Source organism: Amblyomma americanum, chromosome 5 (genome assembly GCF_052857255.1).
Source record: "Amblyomma americanum isolate KBUSLIRL-KWMA chromosome 5, ASM5285725v1, whole genome shotgun sequence".
Taxonomy (NCBI): Eukaryota; Metazoa; Arthropoda; class Arachnida; order Ixodida; family Ixodidae; genus Amblyomma; species Amblyomma americanum.
Genome location: NC_135501.1, coordinates 49,717,114 through 49,727,059, shown reverse-complemented (window position 1 = coordinate 49,727,059; position 9,946 = coordinate 49,717,114). Strand labels below are relative to the sequence as shown.

Sequence of the window (9,946 nt, the reverse complement as noted above, 5' to 3'; positions counted from 1 at the left end):
GGCGGTCGAATTTTAATGTAGGCGAAATTGTAGATGCGCGTGTACTGCGCGCTGACGGAGGGCGTTAGAAAACTATAGCGGCTCGAATTTTGTGAAGACCTCCACTTCGGCATCGCTCATAGCTCATAACCACATAAACCATAAACTATAAAACAAGCTAACGTAATATTTGCTCGAATCCACTCATAGCCGCGCCCCTAGATTTAGCCTTTACGATTACCCTCATTGCACCAATATTACCAAATATAAATTCCAGCTTGATCTGCACACCTCAGCTTCCCGTCCTAAACTAGCACGTCTCAGCCGCTATCACAGGTTCTTTCATAGCTTGCCATTGGACATCTTCATTCCTCCAGGATATTGTTTATCTCGTCTCAACCATGCTAAGGACGTTTACCCCAGCGCGCTTCTATCACTGCATTTCAGAAGCACACTGCCTATAAAAGCGGCACTGAATCTAATAAACACCAGTTGATAGTTTGCGCTCTTTCAGTCTCCCTCGTGCATTTTCCTGTGTGTGTCTTTTGTGCGCAATTCGTACCTACATCAGAAGCCATATTAGAAGCGAAAATCTCACTACGCGGGTCAGAGCCGAGCTTTGCGTGAGCCAAACTGGTGAGTTATTAGCATGCGCGAAAACGAGTGACGTCACGATCCGCGCAGGTGGTCGCTCCTCGCCGCGCTGACTCCGCCGCCTGACCTTTCGGCGCAGCCGCGCGCTACTGCACAAGTGCGTCATGTGCATGCGCAAGGAGGCTATATAATGCGCTTGCCAGGGAATAGGCGTGCGCACTCGACATGGAAGGGAAGGAGAGTACGGCTGCTGCCAGACTATGCAGAACAGCTGAGAAACTAAATTCGTCCGATTTAAAAGTACACGCTTGGGAGTTGGTTGCACAGCAGCGATAAAATGATGAAACCAAAGCTAAACGTCAAAAGTGAAAACATATATACAGGCTTAACCAGAGCTAAGTCACCCGCCTATTTTTTTCCTACTCACAGACCTTTATTGGAACAACGTTGCCTCTCACATGGTGTTGTTAGTCGATCGTCACGAATTCAAAACTACCGTAAAAAAATACGTATTACCCTTACAGCCAATCTTGCCGCCCTCGCGTCACGTGATACCCCTTACTGTGGCTTTTGATGAAACAATAAAACATGTGCCGCTTCAGAGCGTCTTACAGCCATTCTCCTTATTAATACACTGTGAAGGCAGAACAATCTGAATACGTCCTGTTGCACATCCACTTCATTATCGACATGCGAAAACCTTGTATCATATGGCGTGACTGGCAAGTTCTTTCTTTAAGTCCGCTGCCAGACGTCGTAGGAAAATACAGCGTGCCTGTAATAAAAAAAAATTGCTCAGGATATAGCTCCTGTAAAGCCTCGTGTGCACGAGATAGCGATCCGCGGATTAAAGAGGTTTAGTTTGGTCAACGCCTTGTTTGAGGAGAAGAGCCCCGCCAGACCGTCCTGGCTTCTTGGGCTCGCTGCTGACCCGCCCTGTGCCATGCTGCAACTTCGGGATCCGTCGACGTGGCTTCGCGTAGCCTATAGTGCGGTCGTAATGAGTACGTGCGCAAATATTCCGCTTCTCCACTCATCGTTCATATTACTAGGAAGATGTTGTTATTGCGACTGAAGGACGAATTAAATGTAAAATGCATGGGCCTGCTTACTGGCTGAAGCTGGGCCACAATCTCATCCACGTGCAGACAGTAGGAGAGTTAACAGAGATGTGAGAGGAATAATTCAATGAAAGGATGCGCGTCACAACAACGGCATCATCCGAAACGACGATGACGGCTAAGGAACATTAACACACGGTGGCAAGGAACCCTGGGCACATCGGTGGGAGTTGCTAGATCCTAGCCTCGTAGAGCCAGGAAGCCACACCCTTCGACTAGGGAGCTTCTTCTTCGTCTTCAGTGGATTATCTAAGGATTGAAAGGGGGAAGACACGGGCCTGTCTACTGGAGGGCTAGCCATCACTTCCACTGCTAGCGTGTCATAGAAGGAGGTGGGGGAGGGGGAAGATTGATAGGAGAGCGCAGACACAAAGCTGCAGTGTAATGCCAGTTGGCATATGCTGCCCTCGGAGACCTAGAGGCGACCAGAGAGGGCGCTGGCCTCCAGGAAGGAGAGGAAGAGCCAAAAGGCCTCGGCAGGATGGTGACCGCCAGGGAAATGGAGGTGTTTCACTTAAGAGCTGGGAGGCCCAAGGTTCCGAAGCCCGCCTCCTTGATGGTCCTGGCGGGAGCAAAGGCAGGGCACTCAAACAGAAGGCGCTGGGCTATCTCCGCTGGGTCGTTGCAGAATATGGACACGCGTCATTTATCTTTATCGGGCGACCACGTTTCGCCGCCTAACAAGTATTATCGCACAGCGCGGGACGCGCCTGCATCTATCCGAAGTTTCTGGCAAGTCATCGATGCTTCTATTCGCTGTCTGTTGTAGACGAACCTTATGTTATCTGATTTCATCGCCTGACGCGAATGGTGTAGAACTTTGTGGAAGGCACGCGGGTCCCAACGATTAGTCTGGAACATTCGACGACTGCTATATAACAGCCGACGCGCTTGACCCGCGGATCCGATTTTCGACGATCGCCGACCGTGCTCGCCGCTACCGTTGTGCTGTAAGTGTAGCCTCTTTTGTGGGCACAGGTTCGCCCAATAAAAGTTAGTTTTGTCTTTCCCAGTATTGCTACTGTGTTCTTCAACGTCACCACCACGTGACATCTGGTGATTCCAGCCCGGAACGCAAAGAGAACACCAACGTAGTCCCGGACAATCGAGCAAGCCGCCGTCTTCAGCAGCTGCCCCCGGAGCACGGACTTCTACCTAAGAAGACCAAGAAGATTGTGGCCGAGGCAACCCCAATGGCAGCCCCAGCGTCCCCCATCGTGCTGCAGCAGCCCAGGGAACCACCGACGTTCCGCGGTTCCACATTTGAGGACCCGGAATGCTGGCTGGAAACGTATGAGAGGGTCGCTACGTTTAACAGCTGGGCAAGCGATGACAAGCTGCGACATGTCTATTTCCCATTGGAGGACGCCGCCAGGACATGGTTCGAGAATCGAGAAGCCACCTTGACGACATGGGACCTGTTCCGAAGCAGCTTCCTGCAAACATTTACAAGCGTCCTGCGTAAAGAGCGAGCCCAAGTTCTACTGGAGACTAGAGCGCAGCTGCCGAATGAGACGATCGCAATCTTCACTGAGGAAATGAGCCGTCTGTTCCGCCACGCCGACCCGGAAATGTCCGAAGAGAAGAAAGTCCGCCTACTGATGCGTGGTGTAAAGGAGGAACTTTTCGGCGCAATGACACAAAGCCCACCGACGACCGTAGAAGAGTTCCTTCGCGAGGCCACCAGCATTGAGAAGACACTCGAAATGCGGAACCGACAACACAACCGCCGCACGAACTCGACAAACTACGCCGGAGTTTAGTCACTGGCCACCGACGACCTACGCGAGACCATCAGGGCAGTCGTACGAGAGGAGCTTCAAAGGATCTTCCCTTCATCGCAATCTCAAGTGGCCTCAGTCCCTGAAATTGTCAAAGAAGTCCAGCGATCGCCGGGAGTTCCCGAGGTAGAACCGCAATCATCGCAGCCCCAGCCAGAAGCGATGACCTACGCCGCCGTCGCCCGCCGTCAAGGTCCCCCTCCACGACCGCGCCAAGACCCTGTAACGCCGCAATTCCGTCGACCACCGCCGCCGCCACCAACACGCCCACCCGTCGACCAGCGCAGCTACCCGAGGAAGACAGACGTTTGGCGCGCTCCTGATCACCGCCCGCTCTGCTACCACTGCGGGGAAGCCGGTCATGTGTACCGCCGATGCCCATACCGCGACCTGGGATTGCGAGGGTTCGCCGTCGACGCACCGCGCCCACGGGGAGGCGAACGCCCTCGTGACATCGCCGACTACCTCGCCGCTACTCACTGGAGCCCTCGACGGCCATCCCGGTCGCCGTCACCAGGCCGCTACCTGTCGCCGCAGCGCCGTCCATACACTGGCCCAGCACGGGGCCGCTCTGCGAGCCCATATCCGGAAAACTAAAAGCAGCAACCGATGGAGGTGCGGTTGCTGTTCGTCGAACTGACGAAGATCCTGCGACGCCGACGAAGACGACGCAGAGACCACCTCGACGACATAATAACGACACGCCGCCGTCCCGACGAAGTCAGGAAGCCAAGAATACACCGACGAAAGGCGACTTGACGACGCGGCGTTCCAACTTCAGTTCAACACGACGCAGCCGTGATCCGGCGCCAAGACCTAACTGCAACGCCAGACAAAGAACTACCGACCTCGACGTGCTTCTCGACGGCCACGCAGTTACCGCCTTAGTGGACACAGGGGCTGATTACTCCGTAATGAGTGGACACATCGCCGCCCAGTTGAAGAAATTTAAGACCGCATGGGAAGGCCCTCACATTCGGACCGCCGGAGGACACCTCATCACGCCGACTGGAATCTGCACGGCAAGAATAACCATTCCTGACCGCACTTACCCTGCCACCTTCGTTATCCTCCAACAGTGTTCACGAGACGTCATTCTCGGTATGGACTTCCTGAACCAACATGGCGCAATCATCGACCTGAAGTCGAAGTCAATAACGCTGTCGGAAGATAAAGCAATACCGCCGGAGAGCCCTCGTAGTCACCACGCCTTGAGTGTGCTCGAAGATCAAGTGAGCATCCCGCCTCGCTCCAGCATTGTTATTTCGGTCGGCACCGAAATACCCGCTGACGTAGAAGGTGTCATCGAAGGCGACCAACGTCTACAGCTAGACCGTGAAATTTGCGTCGCAAGAGGGATCGCTCGACTGCATGGAGGGAAAACTGAAGTGTTGCTGACAAACTTCAGCCAGGAGTTCAAGCACATCAACAAGGGCACGACGATCGCATACATAGAGAAAATTCTGGAAACCAGTAATGCGTTTGTTCTCTCGGATTCCGCCGCATCTACCCCGACGACCATGGTTCCCGAACCAGACTACAACATTAATCCAAGTCTCCCCGTGATTAAGCAACAGCAGCCCAGAAGTCTGCTCCGACGATACAAAGGCTGCTTTTCGACGTCATCGAGGATTCGACAAACACCTGTCGCCAATCATCTCATAATCACCGAGGAGTGCGCTCGACCAGTCCGCCAGAGCCCTTACCGAATTTCGCCGCGAGAACGTGAAGCGATAAGAGAACAAGTCGACGAAATGCTGCGCGACGACATCATCCAGCCGTCGAAAAGCCCGTGGGCATCCCCGGTTGTCCTTGTGAAGAAAAAGGACGGAACCCTTCGTTTCTGCGTCGATTATCGTCGTCTGAACAAGATCACGAAGAAGGACGTATACCCCCTCCCACGGATAGACGACGCATTGGATCGGCTCTGCAACGCAAAATACTTCTCGTCGATGGACCTCAAGTCTGGCTATTGGAAAATAGAAGTCGACGAAAAAGGTCGCGAAAAGACCGCCTTCATCACCCCAGATGGCCTGTACGAGTTCAAGGTTATGCCATTTGGACTGTGCTCGGCGCCTGCAACGTTCCAGCGCATGATGGACACGGTTTTAGCAGGATTGAAGTGGCAGACCTGTCTCGTTTACTTGGATGACGTCGTCGTCTTCGCCGCAAATTTCGACGATCACCTTAGGCGACTTGCCACTGTACTAGAGGCCATCAAGTCATCAGGGCTCACTCTGAAGCCAGAAAAGTGCCGCTTCGCTTACGATGAGCTTCTGTTCCTAGGCCACATCATCAGCAAGTCTGGAGTCCACCCTGACCCACAGAAGACAGCTGCCATCGCACAGTTCCCGCAGCCCATCGACAAGAAGGCAGCGGTAGATTTCTTGGCATGTGTGCCTACTACAGGCGATTTGTCAAGGACTTTTCACGCATCGCTGAGCCGCTGACACACCTCACTAAATGTGACGTCGAGTTCAAGTGGGAAACGCCGCAGGCCGACGCATTTCAAACTCTCAAACGATGCATGCAGTCGCCGCCCGTACTTGCGCACTTCGACGAGCACGCCGATACCGAAATCCACACTGACGCCAGTAGCCTAGGCCTCGGTGCCGTCCTAGTCCAGAGAAAAGATGGTCATGAACACGTGATAGCTTACGCTAGCCGGTCGTTATCAAAAGCGGAAGGCAATTTTTCTACAACCGAAAAGGAATGCCTCGCCATCGTTTGGGCAACACCGAAATTTCGCCCTTACCTATATGGCAGGCCATTCAAAGTGGTCAGCGACCATCACGCATTGTGTTGGCTAGCTAACTTAAAGGACCCTTCAGGACGGCTGGCATGGTGGAGCCTCAGACTACAAGAATACGACATCACTGTAACCTACAAGTCCGGACGAAAACACTCAGATGCCGATTGCCTTTTACGCGCCCCCATTGACCCGCCGCCGCAAGATGACGAGGATGACGACGCCTACCTTGGAATAATAAGCGCGGAAGACTTCGCCGAACAGCAACGAGGAGACCCGGAGTTAAAAGCCCTAGTCGATTATTTGGAAGAGCACACCGACGTTGTCTCTAGGGCATTTAAGCGTGAATTGTCTTCGTTCACGCTTCAAAACAACCTACTCGTGAAGAACTTCTCACCAGTCCGCGCCAACTATCTTCTTCTTGTTCCGTCGGCGCTGCGTCGAGAAGTACTGCACGCCCTACATGACGATCCGACCGCTGGGCACCTAGGATTCTCCCGGGCGCTATCAAAGATACAAGAAAGATATTACTGGCCGCACCTAACCACCAATGTCGCTCGTTACGTCAAGACATGCCGAGACTGTCAGCGATGTAAGACACTACCGACAAGGCCAGCGGGATTACTACAGCCGATCAAGCCTCCATACCGACCTTTTCAGCAGATCGGGATGGACTTGGGACCGTTTCCGACATCAACCTCCGGAAATAAGTGGATCGTCGTGGCGACGGACTATCTCACCCGCTTCGCTGAAACTAAAACTCTGCCGAAAGGCAGCGCAACCGAAGTGGCGAAATTTTTCGTTGAGAACATCCTGCTGCGACATGGTGCTCCAGAAGTCCTCATCACCGACAGAGGAACGGCTTTTACAGCAGAGCTCACGCAAGCCATTCTGCAATACAGCCAGACAAGTCACAGGAGGACAACTGCCTACCATCCGCAGACGAATGGTCTCACGGAGCGCCTGAACAAGACCCTCGCCGACATGCTAGCAATGTACGTCGACGTCGAGCACAAGACATGGGATGCGGTCCTGCCGTACGTAACATTCGCTTACAACACGGCGGTGCAAGAAACAACACAGATCACGCCATTTAAGCTGGTTTACGGCAGGAACCCGACGACGACGCTCGACGCCATGCTGCCGCACGTCACTGACGAGGAAAATCTTGACGTCGCTATCTATCTCCAGCGCGCCGAAGAAGCTCGACAGCTCGCCCGCCTACGGATCCAGAACCAGCAGCGTACCGACAGCCGACACTACAACCTGCGACGACGCTTCGTCGAGTACCAGCCCGGCGACCGTGTTTGGGTATGGACCCCGATACGCCGACGAGGACTCAGTGAGAAACTATTGCGGCGCTATTTCGGACCTTACAAGGTCATTCGACGTATTGGCTCACTGGACTATGAGGTCGTGCCGGACGGCATTTCGCATTCACAGCAACGCCGCGCACGATCTGAAGTGGTCCACGTGGTGCGCCTTAAACCCTTTTACGGACGCTGACGAACTTCCTTATTTTTGTTGTTTTCTTTGCTACGAGTGTTTCTTTATTTCGTTTGTTTGCAGCATCGGGTCGATGCTTTTCAAGAGGGGGGTAATGACACGTGTCATTTATCTTTATCGGGCGACCACGTTTCGTCGCCTAACAAGTGTTATAGCAGAGCGCGGGACGCGCCTGCATCTATCCGAAGTTTCTAGGAAGTCATCGATGCTTCTATTCGCTGTCTGTTGTAGACGAACCTTATGTTATCTGATTTCATCGCCTGACGCGAATGGTGTAGAACTTTGTGGAAGGCACGCGGGTCCCAACGATTAGTCTGGAACATTCGACGACTGCTATATAACAGCCGACGCGCTTGACCTAATAATAATAGTAATAATTGGTTTTTGGGGAAAGGAAATGGCTCAGTATCTGTCTCATATATCGTTGGACACCTGAACCGCGCCGTAAGGGAAGGGATAAAGGAGGGAGTGAAAGAAGAAAGGAAGAAGAGGTGCCGTAGTGGAGGGCTCCGGAATAATTTCGACCACCTGGGGATCTTTAACGTGCACTGACATCGCACAGCACACGGGCGCCTTAGCGTTTTTCCTCCATAAAAACGCAGCCGCCTGACCTGCGGATCAGATTTTCGACGATCGCCGACCGTGCTCACCGCTACCGTTGTGCTGTAAGTGTAGCCTCTTTTGTGGGCACAGGTTCGCCCAATAAAAGTTAGTTTTGTCTTTCACAGTATTGCTACTGTGTTCTTCAACGTCACCACCGCGTGACAATATGCACCCAGGGGAGGCAGTGACGCCGACGGAATAAAGGCGAGAGCCGGTATTGGCGCAGCCCACCCTGAGCCTTAGGAGCAGGCTGCGCTCCTGTCCAGAAAAGCCAACAGCTGGGAGGGGGCGCAATGGTTGACCATTGACCACCCTCCGATCTGGGTGGTGAAGCAGGAGGTGCCTATACACTATGCTCCTGTCCAGGTCCAAGGGGCACAAGCCCTTGGAGACATGACGTCCTTGGGGGTGTGCCGCCTTGGCTAGGGTGTCTGTATCCTCGTTGCCCTGAGCGGCGACATGGGCTGGCACCAAGGTCAGCCAGATGCAGGTGCCTCTGGAGCAGATTGTGTCCTGCCGGTAACAAAGCTTGCGGACGACGGAGGGCCTCTGAAGGGCCTTTGGAGGTACAGGGAGGCTGCCCTTGAGTCGGTGTAGATGGCTGCCTCTATGACTCCAAGGTGCTCACCGAAGAAATCGGCGGCCAAATGGATAGTGGAGAGCTCGGCGGTTGTGCACGAGGCCACAAATGGGAGCCTGGCCTCTCTGCTCGTATGGAGAGGTGGGGCAGTGCAGGTCACAGCCGCGGATGGACAGGGTCCTGGCAGAAAAGGGCCATTCGTGAAGATCCGGACCGTACCAGGGGGCTCGGCCTGGGAAACCGCAGCGCCCTCGTGCGGTAGGCCCACAGCAGGAGTGTTCCGCCTGGTCTTGGAACCTCGCAGGCAGAGATGAACCTTGTAGAGGTGTCGAAGGTGCTGGCCAGAAGGAAGGGGAAGCTCTCAGGTTTCCCCCAACAATGCCTTCGAACTCATGGGCCACCTCGCCCATATTTGAGTTGAGCCTTTTGCGGAGGCGGTCCAGGAGGGGACGCCCGTCAGGCGCACTGTTGAGGCGCTCTACGTGGCGGAGGGAAATGCGCCTAGACAGAATCTCGAGGGGCCATGAGTCCACTTCCGCCAGGGTGGGAGCCACAGGAGAGCAGCGGGGGAGCCACAAGCATAGGCGTATAGCCGCCCGCAGTTAGCGTTCGAGGGCCAAATGTTGAACCACCATGAGCCGGACATGCAGGAGAGTATAAGCAAACTGCGGTACGGCCATGCCCTAGTAGAGCTGAAGTGCCAGCTTGGGTATGATGCCGTTTCCCTTGGGTAGGAGGGATCGTACGAGCCTCTGGACCCTAGAGGACTGGGCCAGAAAACGACGCACTGCAGGGCTCCAAGTTAGTCGGGCGTCGATGCGAAGCCCAAGTTTTTACCTCCAGGCCCCAGGAGAGGTCATGGCCACTAAAGTGCAGGACGGTATGGCCTGGGCGGGCCCTCACCACGGTGTTCAGGAGCATCGCCTGATTTTTAGTAGGCGAGAAGTCAAGGCCAGCACGCTCCAGGAAGGTGCCGACAGCATCGATGGCCCGCTGGACGTTCTTGTTGTCTGGACCCTCTGTGTGCGGGGCC

At 54.3% G+C, this 9,946-nt stretch overlaps 1 pseudogene; it reads left to right on the top strand.

Annotated features, from left to right (window-relative positions):
* The first annotated feature begins 1,667 nt into the window (after positions 1-1,667).
* LOC144133851 (uncharacterized) lies at positions 1,668-4,072 on the top strand (annotated as a pseudogene).
* Positions 4,073-9,946: the final 5,874 nt, after the last annotated feature.